The sequence below is a fragment of the Anas platyrhynchos genome, chromosome 37, assembly GCF_047663525.1.
Source record: "Anas platyrhynchos isolate ZD024472 breed Pekin duck chromosome 37, IASCAAS_PekinDuck_T2T, whole genome shotgun sequence".
NCBI lineage: Eukaryota > Metazoa > Chordata > Aves > Anseriformes > Anatidae > Anas > Anas platyrhynchos.
Window position 1 is genome coordinate 758,176 of NC_092625.1, and position 14,157 is coordinate 772,332.

Here is a 14,157-nt window from a genome sequence, read left to right on the forward strand (position 1 = left end):
TTCTCCCAGCTGGACATGCATGGGACACTGAATTCAGGAGCATTCAGGACCGTACGTATTGGTATGGTTTCAAGGCTGAAAGCAAGATGTAGCCCTGCTAACAGTTGGCACAAGTGTTAACTCTGAAGGTGCATTTCTATGAGGAAGAGCCTTTGAGACTGACAGCCCAGCTGGCCTAGGCCACAGGAGTGGTGCTAACGTAATCCCTTTCCTAGGCAGTCATGCCAGTATCAGCTCAGGGGCATGTTGCAGCAGAAGCAGTCAGCTGGCATGCACATTTCATCCTGTCCCAAAGCAGGGTAGCACGTGCTGGCACCCCCACCGCAGTGCTTCACAGTCACATCTTCAGCAGCATCCTCTGCCACATCCCCACCACATCGCCATCGATGGCCTTGAGCAAAAAGCAGTGTGACAGGGCAAAGTGTGTGGGCAGAGCTCTGGGGTCTGGTTCCTAATGGGATCTCCTCATGGGCACTGCAGTGTGCTGGTGGGATTGGTACCCCTTGAAGGGGCAGCTCTAGTAAGATGGAACATCTGCTTTCATAAGGAAACCCACATTGTAAATACTTTTAAGCTCATTTTACTTTGCTTACAGGATGAACCAAGAGCTGAAACACTGTCTGCAACCCTAGCTCTGTGAAGGAGAAGTAACTCATTAGAGGAGATTACAACAGGTGAATTTTAAGGTAATTCATTAAAGCAAGATCATTTTTTCTTTGCTGCTTGCACCTCTACAAACCTCCACTGCAGATCACTGTGTTTCTCCTGCAGAGCTGCATGGTATTGCCAACATCACAGAGGAGCTCCGTCCCTTTCAAACTGCTCAGGGAGGAGATGTTTTTAGTGATTGCTTCTTCTTCTTTATTTTGTTTTCCTTTGTTTTCCCCACAGATGAATGACAAGACAGCCCAGCCTCCGCAACTTGAAAGAATTTTTTTGTCTTTCTTATTTTTTGCATTCAGAAATAATGAGTGTCACATGGCTGGAGAAACAGCGAGTGTGAAGGGCAGCAGAGGACAGTCCAGAGATGTAGGCAAAAAAGATATGTGGCTGAAGTAGAGATCCACAGATACTGTGAAGTGAAAGATCTCCTTGAAAAGTTCTTTGCCATACGGGAAAGTTCTCTTTCAATTTGCTGGAAAGAAGGGAAGATCTAGAAGGAAACACAGAGAGAAAACAGAGATCAAAGTCCAGAAAGTACATCGTTCCATCTGTCATGTGCGTGAAAACGGGAAGGACTGAGCTGGTGCTTCAGGAGCTGGGGTTTCAGGACATCCTCTTGAACAAGTCACCAAACCCCTCAGCCCTGGGGAGTGGGAAGACCTGTGATGTGCACACACCCAGCCATGAGATGACAGCAGGGTTGGTGGCATGGTGTGAGGGGATGTATCATTTATATTAGCAGCATGCCACCCTGAGCACTACTGATAGGTTATGAGCATGATGGGGTCTTCTAGCTGCAAAATGGCATTTGGTTGGAACCATGAGCCACAGGGTGAGTTTGACCTCGTGGTACTCAGTGTGAAACCTGTTGTTTTAGAGCATCACTTGCAGAGTATTGCTGAGCTTAGGAGTAAGAAGAACTGTGGCCTGATTAAACTCAAGGCACTTGGGACACTTTCACGTGCCAGGAGCTCTCTAAGAATCACTCCTGTGTGATTCTGAGTGATTGCAAGAGGTGCTTGGAAGCACTGCAGCAGAAAAGGAAGTAATACAGTGTACCAGGTCTGGCTGGAATGTTAACTTTCCCGGCAGCAGCCCATACAGTGCTGTACTCTGCACTTGTAGCTGGAACAGCAGTGTTATCACACCAGGGTTGTGTCTACTGCTGAGCAGTGCTGGCACAGCATTGGGCCTCTCTCTAACCCTCCTAGGGGGTGGGCAAAAAGTGAGGAGAGAAACATCACTAGGGCAGCTGATCTAAACCAATCAAAGGGATATTCCATACCATGTGATGTCACACTCAGCAATAAAAGGTGGAAACAGGAAGAGGAGGGGAGGGGTGGGCTCTTGTTGTGAAAACATCGTTCCTCCTCCCAAACACTGGCTATGTGCATCTAGGCCCTGCTTCAAGGACATGGTCAATCATCGCTCATTTGTGGGAAGTAGAGAGTAATTTCTTTCCTCTGCACTTCCACATAGCCTTCATTTGTTTTATTTGTTTGTTTTCCTCCTTTTTTTTTTTTTATTTTCCCTTTCCCCCTCCCTTTTCCCCTTCCCCTTTTTATTTCCCTTTAGTTAAATTGTTTAGTTTATAATAATCTTTATTTATTTATTATTATTATTTCCCTTTAATTAAATTATCCTTATCTCAACCTGTGAATTGTTCTTTGCTTTACTTCTTCCCCTCGTCATCTAAAGAGGGGGAGTGAGAGAGCGATTGTGGGGTTTAGCTGCCCAACACAGTAAAACCACCACATACAGGAAGGGAGTTTTCAGTCCCTGATGACTGAAGGAACCCACGGAGACACGGACTCTCTAAGGCAAGATCATTTCACTTCATTCCCACTACTCTAAGAGTCCTGCCCAAGGAACTGCCAACTTGACCAACAGGAAGAAGAAAAAATCAACCTCTGTACTCTTTTTGCTGGAGCCTGTGTCATCTCCTGCTTGCTTCCCACAGCAAAATAGGGAACAGTTGCCAAGTGGACTTGCTGGGGTTGGTCCAAGCTGTCACTGTGCAGTTTGCAAGGGGAGCTGAAAAAATGCAGTTGTCTGCAAGCCAGGAAACTTTCAGCTCTTTTATGATCTTCTTGAAGGTTTGGAGCTTTGTGCTAGTTGAGGAATGCAGGTGCTATAGCAATTAGGAGTCAACACATTTTCATGAAGCCATTGAACATCGCAATTATACTGCGTTGACAAAGGCTATATTCACGACCACATCTGTTATTTTGACTTACAGGAGCTCTTTTGTAAGCCTAGATATGTATTACTCTTGGCTAGCTCCTCTGGGAAATCTGCTCGTCTCACTACCAGCCTTATGATTGCCCAATTACTTTTATTCCCACCTTTGCCCTATCCCATCCTATTGATTTATCCCCTGCTTTAAGGGTGGTTTTATCCAGTCCCCCAAAGTGGAATAGGCTGCCAGTGCTGTTAGCAATTTGTCAAAGACTAAAGGTTCTTGGATCATGGGAAGAAGATCGATCCTGCAGAAAAAGAGTCTGGAACAGGTCTTAAGCCCCAGCTTGGAGAGCACTATTAAGGAGAGCACCATGCAACAAGGCTCCTTCATGCACGAGGTTCTGTAAGCACCAGACCCCACTGACAGCAAAGCCAACAGGGGTATGTGTCAGACCTGCTGGTCACCAAGACAGCCTGTCCCACTGACTCCCAGACAGGCAACCCAGGTTCCAGCACTGCCTTGCAAATGAGGGAGATCCAGGAAGGGCTGCAAAGGGACATCAGCCACTGTTCTGTTCACTCCTACAGTTCACTGCTCTTTGAGTCAGGCTTGACCTGTTGGATGAGAATAGGAGTAGTTATCTGAGTAAGAGGAGTGAGGAATATGCTTCAGTGAGGTTTCTTAATAACCTCAAGCTCTACATTGGCTTTCTGAATTTTCTGGCAAGTGACAGTTGGGATGATAAAGGAGCAGTGCCACTTAAAACACAATTTTTTATTGCTCCACGGAATAATGCAAATGATGAAAGAAATCATGAGACTAAATTCTGTCAAAGATGTCTGTTTCTTTCCTACCCATCATTGCAACAGCGTGAGTCTTCAAGAGGCATCTCTTGCCCAGATAAGAGTCAGCAGTGCTACCACCCACCTTATATGGGATGACTCCAGTGAACTGAGGGCAGAGGATTGGTGGATGATAGAAAAAAAATATGAAAAATGGATATTGAGTACCCATCTAAACACAATCACAGCATGGACAAAAGCAAAATAAATTTATTCATATTCCCATCCTCTCCTGGGCTGCAAGTGCTTATATCTGAGACCATTTTTGTGCTTTTCATGGAGATCTGGTCTGTCATTTTGCAGAAATATTAGGTACTCACTTCATCATCTTTGTGGCAAAATGTTCTTGTGTTGTCTTTGTTCTCCTCTTCTTTTTTTTATTTATTTTTTTTTTTTTCCTCATTTATTTCCTCACTAATTGCTTTCTTTCCTTTCCCCTCCAAGCAGAGCTGGCTGGTATGAATGCTGAGCTAGTTCATCTGGGTGTGGAAGAGTGATCTTCCAGACTTCTCCTAGCAGCAGACATGTTGTCCTTGCTTGCTTTAGCGATCTTTCCCGGATTCTTGGCTGGTTCTGTGGACTGACTCTGGGATGGGATTTCCCTAAGCAGATGTCACAGAGCTGCCCCACTTGGAGGCATGAGAGTGCAACCATAGAACCATGGGTTACAAGTTGTTCTTTATACTATGCAGACCTCAAATGCGGCTCAGTTTTCAATTAGATTAAGCATCTTCTTGCCTGTAAGCCTTGGAGTCTGAGAGTTCCTGTAGTTTCCCTTCTCATGCATTGTTATAAGAGGCCTGAAAGCCTGAAAAAGGGACCCAAACACCAAACAGCACTGTTGGACTCCTTTGAACTTTCAAGTCATGTGATACCCATAGCTCCAGCATTATCAAGGAATTTAGGCAGGTTTCAATGGCACCAAGAAGAGTAGCCAGCATTGCCTTCTCTGCTAGCAGTGTGCCCTGACACACTCATTTATGGCTTTATAGAAAGCCATAAAATGTTCTTCTTTTCACCCCAGGAAACTAGTAGGGCTTAGAGGACAGGGAGGTGGGTCCATGGAGCTGATCAGGTCCATTTCTCCAGGTGTTTTGAAGAAAAGTTATGCACTTTGATTTCCTTCAACGATCATCACAGTAGAGATAATCTGTCATCAGGCTGATGTAGTTTGGTTCAATACCATCAGTGGAAGGCCCAGAAAGGAGTACAAACTCACATCAGAAATTACTGTTTCCCTTGTCTCATTGCTGCCTTGCACCAGCTGCCTTTCTGGGGCTGATCTGATAACTTTCACCATATCCTGCATCACCTAGGCTGTTTGGCTCTGACACAGAGCTGTCCCAGAGTCACCCCAGCAGACATCAGACCTTGGTTTGCCTCTTGGAGTTACTGAGAGCACTCTGAAGTTAAAATACATGAAGGATGCAATTGTCCATCGTTTTCTATCCCAACAGAGCACAGCTACATCCAGACAGGGAAAAGATAAATGTGGGAACTGTGTTGGAAGCACCCTATAGAAACAGATCCAAATGGTTCATCAGGAAGTGACTCCCACAGGGGCCTTCATAAGATGGGACCCATGGGGACATCCCTGTCAGCGCTGACCTGCAGAGGGACTGTGCGAGGAGGGTAGCACAGGAGTGCAAAGGTGGGGTTGAAAGAACATCTGCTCCACCACACAGGCTGTGGTGCTGGTGCCCTCACAAACGCAGCACAATGCATCAGGGCAGCAGCAGTGCAAAGGTGCAGAGCCTGTTGAACAGGGGTAACCAAACTCAGGCAGTTACTGAAAGGCTCCCCAAATCCATATGTTGGACCCTGACCTGTCAGGAAGCAACAGCTAGAAATAAATCCCATGTGCAAATCTGTGTTATGGTAGTAGTAGAGGTGCTGTTTGTGCTGGGTTTGGGTCACCTATTTAGGGGTAAAGAGCTGTATTCTGCGCTGAGTATTCCCTGCTGCTTTTCACTATATGGTTGCATAGACTGAGGCCTTATCATCTAAGACCTGTCTTAAACCTAGTTTTCATACAGTGTGGCTTCTGCTGTGTCATTTATTAAAATGTTGGTCCAACCTCTACAGGGGAAGAATTCAGGAGGAATGAGACAATCTGGAAAAGCTCCCTTTTAGAAGTTGCTAAAGGCACCGTCAGATCTGGGTTTGGTATTTTTAGTGTTTCTTCTGGTGGGTGGGGTTGAGTGGTGGGAAACAAAAAAGCTGCTCTTCAGGATAATAGGTAGGGCAAATGCATCTTTTCCTTGTACCCCTTGCCAGGTTTGCTGGATGAATGCAGTGCAAGTACGTATTTTTAGGTGAGAGGGCTTATCAGCTCTAGAAAAATATTACCCAAGCTGATGTTCAAATGAAGATTAAAGCATGAAACCTAGCCAGAAAGGTATCACACACACAATTCTTCCTTGCAAAGCACTGGTTATCTTTCTTAGTGCCCACAGTCTCTTCTGAGAACCATCATCCAAAGTTATACCAGTTAGTCCAGTTGGCACTAGTAACGTTTTTAGGAATACATGAGATGAAGAATCCTGAAGGTAAACAGTTAAAATATTGCCAGACCATGTCCTTAACCTACCAAGATTTTCTAAAGTAGATAGAAAAATAGATGTTTCTTTATGCTCCTTTTATCTATTACCTAAAAGACCCATGACGAACAGTGTAGTCCTTGATGTTGCATTGATTTAAAGCTTGTGGGACCACAGAAAATGCTTTGGGATATATCAGTTAATTAATAGTGAGTTTTGGAAAGACATTTCTTCTCTGCAAAAGAATGGATGCTGGACAGAAATTAAAAGAATTTGTGAAGACCCCAAGGCAGAATCCAATGAGTGATGGATCTGGTTTATGTATTCTTTGCAGAGGACCAGTTCCCTTGTCACTATTCCCGTAATGCTCTGTTAACTCAAATTCAGCTTTATACTTCATGCATAAGCTCTAAAGGAATTAGTTCGTGAAGGAGAAAGACACTTTTGTTTATACACTACACTCATGTCTGAATGATTTTTCTCAGGTTTCTGCCAGTGGCATCAGCAGCCTTCGTTGACACAAATGCAAGGGACAGGACTGTGTGATGGGACTGCTGAGGTGCTCATTAGATCTTGTTTGTTTCTACCATAAAGATCAGATTTAATTTAGCTGTAAAGTTTCATCTCTCGGTCTCACCTCAATGACTGGGCAGGATGTGAAAACTTTCCCTAGTGCCAAGCAGTTTTCACAGCAGTTTCAGTTGGTATGTCAAGATCAAGCAGAAGGAAGTGGAAACAGAATCCAAACAGGACTACAGGAAACCAAGTGTGGGACTCCTCAAATTTATTTGTACATCAGTTGCTGATTCAAAGTTGGTCTTCAAGGTGAAGATAAAGGCAGATTGAATCAGCCCAAGGAAATTCGTTTAGTTTATCAACTAAAGCTATGCACTGCAAGCAGTTCTGTGAGAAGACCCTGATATACCAAGGTGCTGAGAGACTCCTGGAGAAAACTGACAGTCCATTCTCTGCTTGGGTTGCATAGACAGTCTCTTCACTAAAAACTGCCATCTAGTTTTCTATCATTGTGTCTGAGTCAGTTGTGACATAGGGTATGTCTGTGATTCCCTGGTTTCTGAGACATGTCTCAATGGGGCCATGGAATTCAGGGGGTGTAAAAAGGAACAGATATGGGCATTTTTCTCAGAGCAAGATCTATGAATTAGACAGGCAAAGGAAGAAGTAAGAGATGAAAGTGGGGAAACAAAGCATAGGAAGGGGTCAAAGGGAATGCAAAGGCCCTTAGAAGTAGAACTTAATGAAGGAATTGGACTTGATTATCTTTCTGGGTCCCTTCCAACTTGGGATAGTTTTTTGATTCTGTGATTGTATGATTAGAAATATCTCTCAAAGAACAAATGCATGATGGGAAAGCATTGCTACATAAGAAGCAGAGAAAGTAAATGGTGGGTAAGAATCTGTCTTCCTCCTTGGAAGCTTTTGAGAAGGAATCCAAATCGTCCATAAAGAAGAAGATGAAGAAATGACAAGTGCAAGGAAGGAAGTGAAAGGGAGAGAGGAGGACTTGGGCAAGCACCCTGCCTGCAGATGGGCTGGTTGATGAACTGATGGTGTTTGTAACACTTTGCTGCAAAATACATGGACAGCTGAAGGAAGGCAACTATGTCTCTGCCTCCCAGCAAGATATGAGATTTCTACACCCAGAGGCTGATAGATGCCAAGAAGATGGAGTGAGTTCTTAGAGGAACCCCTGTTTGATGCAAAGATTGCTTGGATAGAAATGTCAACCATGGATAACAGAGGTCACTCACAAGGGCATCATTCACTAACTTTGCAGTCCCTTCACGCATAGCCAGGTGGGTCAGCTCAGTACAAGCTTACCCAGAACCAAGGAATGGACAGGCATGGGATGCAGGAGTTCTTGAAGTGCTATCAGGGGTCCCAGCTAGCTCCACCTGCTGCACCAGAGAAATATGGGGTGACCCCAGCCTCCAGTGTCACATCTTCCTGCCCCAGAAAGCTGTCTGGGACATGCTGGCCTTAAAGCCAGGTCCTGCCCTTGCCTTCTGAGTGCCCTTCACTCACCCCGTGGGGTCTGAACCAGGACCTCCCAGGACAAAGTGAATCCTGGTTTGGGGACCTGTGTGGGGAAGAATGCCAAGAATGTGCACGTCTCTGTCATATAGCCTTTGGTCCTGTGTCCTGAAAAGAGGGAACTAACAGACACTCCTACCTGGGCTAAAATTATCTGTCAAGCCATAAGTAAATCGTTCCAAGTAGGTTTTACCTTAACACCACCAACAGTCACAGCAATCCCATGACCTGCTCACACTTGTAATAGCTGTCTGGCTCAGAGGGACCTGCCCACCACATTCTGTGACATGTTTCGGGTAAGACAAAACAGCACACGAGTTTCTTCTCTGTTTTCATTCTGGTTTTCATAAATTTCACATTTCCAGCACTTTGTTCTAGACATATAGATTTACTTCTCTGGTGACAAAAATATTTTTCAATTTATAGAAATGCCAGTTCAATACATCTCTATAGAATATGATGAGACTGGAATTGAATTTCCTGCTTGTTCAGTTTTTTATTAGTGTTTCTTTATCAAGCAGTCTGGCAAAACTAAACACATTTACTTTATATATTCAGTGTCACCATATCTCCATTTACCTTCTGCCTTTGAAATTGAGAACAATAATGCTATTTAGTTCTTTCTGAAGTGGACCCAGACTTTCCGGGTGTGCTTGCCTGAATGTCAGGTGGGCAGATGGGCTCTGGGGTATGAATTCAACATCTTCACCTGCACTCAGAGGGAAGGAGGAAGGAATACGGCATACAGCACTGTAAGCTGGCATGAGTGATGCCAGAAACAGAGTTACCATTGGCAGGACAGGAGGCATCACAGCAAAAAGCTGGGCCATAGTAACCAGAGGGGATTTCTGATAGCACAGTTTTCAAACACCACGATCTGCAATGCTAGAGGTAAACGAAAGAGATGTCATGGAAGGACAAGTACTGTGCTTTGCTACTAGCACAGTTTTCTTTGGTCATCTTAGAGGCAATATGCATAGCAGAACCAAGAGAAGGAGGTGGCAGTGGGAGGAACAAGAACACTTTTGTGATGCCAGGTCCCAGAGCAGACTGGCAGCTGGGGAGACCAGCAGAGTGGGGACAAGTCACCTCAGGGAGGACAGTCTCCAGGATTATTTCTCATCTTCCTGTTTGTTTGCTTGTTTTGCTTGTCCCTGCTATCACACCCTGGTTCATGCATTCACTGGAGCTGGGCTGTCATGACTGGCTGTGTGGGGGCAGCTGTGAGGAGCCACCGACCTGCGAGAGGTGAATGTGAAACTCAGCGACTGGGGTGTTGGGGTGTGATGTGCACCTTGCCAGACCCTAGAGGGGAAGGCTGCCATTGAGATGATAAAGGAAGACATATGAAATAGTTCTTCAGGCTCCTCTGGCTTTTTACATCACAAGAGCAAGTGTCTCTTGCAGCACTGGGGTTCCTCAGTCACCCTAATGAAAGCAAAATGTTGAAGTGTTGACAGTTGCTTTTGATTTATTTCATTCTTTTTTTTTTTTTTTTCTCATCTGTTTTTTCTTGTCTGGTAAGCAGAGCAGGGAGCATTAAACAGACATCCCTGGCACTGCAAGTATGGAGCAGAAGACTCCTTACAGCTGGTTTACACACCTACTTCTCAATACCTCTCAAGGCTTCCTTGTGCAGTGATGTTTGTGTGTCTAACTGGAGCCACCTAGCACAGAGCAAGGCTGTTCACCCAAAAGCAGGTTGCATGGGTTTAGACTGACACACTTTCTGCTGGACTGTGATTAAAAGCCTGTCCTGCAAGAACTAAAGAGTGTGTGTGTGCACGTGTGTGTTCTGTATGGAGCAGCATGGCAGGTTCTCACCCATGGAGGAACAACCAGAGTATGGACCTGTTCTTATGGGGAAGGAGTCCTGGTCCCCAGCCCTACCTACCTGTTCTCTTGTATTCCCAACAAGCTGGCCCAGGACTGGAAGTGCCAGGAAGCCTTGGCTTCTGTCTCACTGTCAGGTGCCCTTTATAACAAGTTCAAGACGTATGGGATGCAGCTGGAGAGCTGAGTGCCAACCCAACCACTTCATCCCTCAAAGACCCAGCTCTGGTCTGTTGTGTACAAGCATTTTCTTCTTCTCAGTTGACTCATTTCCCTGGGTGCGTGGCCTAAGCACCAGAAACACCCTGACTGCATTGTTAGGTCAGTATCTTCCAAATTATTGCTTTCTTTTTACATCTGACACTTTACATGAACACCTGGAGCTGCCAGAAGGCTTGTCAAACTGACAGTGGCACAGAGCAGCATGCGGTGGGTGCCACAACGCTGCCAGGGAATTCAGCCCCAGCACTGGCCAGGGCTCCTGCTAGACTCCTGCCCAAAAGGCTGTCTTTGACCTGGGTTTCTCTGGCAACAGCTAAATAATAAGCAGGCAGACCCTTTTGCAAGGAACAAGTACAGAGAGTTCAGATGTGTCTGGATCTGTTCGGAGCTACAGGAGTCCTGGAGAATTTGGCATGCTGCTGCTGATTAGCCTTTAATTTGCAATGCTGTAATTAAGGCCAAGTGTAGGGAATTCCCAACAATGCTGTAATTCTCTAAAACCAGGAGATGTGAGCAAGCCATCTCTTTCTGTGCCAGGGCCGTAGTTTCCCAGTTTAGTGGCAATTCAGACTTACTGGTTCTGGATCAAAGGGGAAGCTACTGATGCTGAAAGATAAAATAAGCTTTGGTTATTTTCCTGCTCAGAACAGAGAAGAGCTGCTGCTGTCTCCTGCAAGACTTGCATGCCCAGGGTGTGCTGTAAGCTTTGAGCCAAGATTCCTCCCTAAGTGTGGTACATGACTTGTGTGCTTCATATAAAGGGGGCCACTGATGGAGCACTTCCAGCATGGTTACCATTGAGGCCACTTGTGTGGAAAACAGAGCAAGGGCTGATGATCATCTGCATTCACTGGAGAAGGCTGTGATACATGCAGTGATTGTCTTTTCCAGAGCTGTTTTGTGTCTGCAGAGTATGTGGCTGGTGATCCCAGTAAAGTTGGGTTTGTTGTTGTCTCCATCCATCGTTCCCAATCTCTGTGCACAGTGACATCCTGAGAGGTGACAGGATATCTCAGGGAGGAGAAGGAATTACCCCTGCAAAGATCAGTTACCTGTGTTTGTAGGCAGTGTGTATTTAATATTTAAAGTATTATTAAAGTATTAATATTAAAGTATTTAATAATTAAATATTAAAACCATTGCTCCAACTGCGGCTATTTAATTCCCACCAACTATTCCATTCACAATATCCAAAACTGCCATTTAATGTTTTTTCTAACATCAATATATTGACAATACACATAATGCACAAGAAAATTTACAAATTACAAGCGAAGACTCCATATACTGAAGTTATAATTGCACAGGACTTTAAAAACAAGAATTTCTGTAGGTTGCATTTCACCTGTCCACATTTTGGCACTGACGGGAACAATTCAGCAAAACGTAATAAGCCAAAACACACTCTCCATCCAGCAAACGTGATGTGCTCCACTTCAGTTTGCCAGAAGTCTCGTTTACAGGACATCAGAGTTACCGTGGGCAGAGTTACCATGACACATTCGTTGTGGCTCAGCACCCGTCCTGCCGGGCACCATCGGGCTCCGAGCCCCGCAGGGACGGGTGCTGAGCCCTCCTTGCTGGTCCCGGCTTCGAGGGCTTTGTGTTTTGTTTCAGTTTAGGCTGTGGAGAACGCGGCGGGGTGGGCGCGGAGAGCGCGGTCCGTGAAGGAACGGCGAGGGGAAGGAAGGGGGGCGCTGAGGGGAGGAAGGGCTGCAGAGGTTTTAAGTTTATTGTTTGGTGTTTTTTTGTTTTTTTTTTTTGCTTTTTTTCCGCGTCAAGCGTCCCCATTCGATGCGAATGGTGCAGGAATGCATCGCCTAACACGAGTCGGAGAACCTCAAAGCCTTCGCTGAGGGAACTGCAGCCGCAGAGCAGGCAGCAGAGCTCAGCTGCTGAGCACAACGAGGCTCGCTCATCTCGGCGGCTGTGTGGCCTCAGCCGCTCCCGGTGCCTAAAAATAAAGCCAAAATAAAAATAAAAGTAAAAAAAAAAAAGCCGTATGGGAGCTCAGCGGCCCCGGCCGGGGCTACGCACACGGTCCCGGGGCTGCCTCAGCTGCCCACCCGCGCACCAGCCATCAGGAGGGGAAATCGTGGGAGGAAAAAAAGCCACGATGTTTTGAAATTAACACGTGTGTTTTGTTTCTCTGTCGCAGGGTGCTCTCTCCTCCCTTTCTGCCTTCCCCCCCCCCCCGAGGAGCACGTCTCCGCAGCACTGGAGGCAGGAGCTTGCTACACGCAGGTACGGTGGAGGTAAACGCCTTGGTAATGCACCCGTGTGTAAAAACTTACACGGTCGGTGTGTAAACCGACTCAAAAGCCCCTTTCCAGTCTTCTGGAGTTGTCAAGTGGTATTACCGCATCATGCCATGAAAATGAGCGAGGTGCATTTACGGTTCCTTAACGGTGAACAGATTCTCCAAACTAATCTGTGATAAAAGAGCATTTCCTATAAGGAAAAATAAAACTTTCACCTATCTATTTCACAACAATGAAAGGTCCGGGAATCTAGTATTTCCACAGCTCAAAGCCAAAATAGATTACTTAATTATTCATTTCTCCAGATCTTTTTGGTGTAAAATCTGAAAGTAACTCAAACAACAAAATCTTCAGAATAAATTAGGGCATGTGTTAGAACTGAGAATCACAAGAACAGACTTTCACATGTTTTTCAGAACACCTACAAGTAAGTATCAGTTGGGTGTGGTGGCATCCTGTAAAATACCTTTTGTTAAACAGATGGAAATGAAACTTGTGTGCCATCAGCCTCTTGTGGTGGCATGTTGAGAAGTAGCAAAGCTAGTTAGAAAATAATACACATGTACAGATTTAAGAAATGGACAACGTTTCACTGTAGATGTTTATTCTAGTAACAAAAACCTGTGAAGTCCCATATTTTAATGTACAGTGATATATTTTGTCCTATAAAATACAACTTACAGAAATTTCTATCAAGTAAACCTAAACAAACACACTTGCTTTTTGCATACTTTTACGTGTATCTTTAAATTAAAAACATCTCATTAAGAAAAATCTTACACCATAGTAGATGTTTGCATTTAATACCGCCTCTTTGCATTTTAACATTTTGTCTACGGGTTCAGAATACAGACCAATATTACTAATAATTAATATTACTAAATAATTAATAATTATTAAAATTACTCAATAATTAATAATTAATATTACTAATACTTAATAATTAATATTACCAATCTTCTTTTCAAACTTAATGCAGTTTTATACCTTTTTCAGTGGACAGTCTTATATACGCTACCAGCATAAGCAGGGTCTGACAACAGTGACACTTTTTTTTTTTCTTTTTTTTTTTTCAGGAGCAAAACACTTTTAGAGTGGAAAGTACAGGACAATGGAGACATTTCTTAAATTTCCAGCAAAGTTCTGCCAAAAGAAAACCCAAGAAATGTCCCACATAATTAATTTAAATCGAAGAAATAAATTCCATGGCCCATTTAATAAACTTCTTTTATTTAACAAACATCTTTTTCTTTCCTTTGGTATACCAATTCATTTGTAGTCTTAGCTCTTTGCCAATAGATGTCTGATTTTTTTAATTTTTTTGCTGGTTATAAAGGTGCTACTTTTATATACTCTTTAATTGCAGGTTTGTAAAAATGTGAAATTAAAAACCCCTCATCCACATGAAAAACTAGGTACGTTTTTTTTCGTTGTTGTACACTTAACAGATGGATTTCAAAACACAAAATACCTGTATATAAAAAGGAAGATAGTGCACTTTAAGCTTATAACATTCCATTTTCAAATCCTCCGTCCAATAATCAGTAACACTGTTCTTC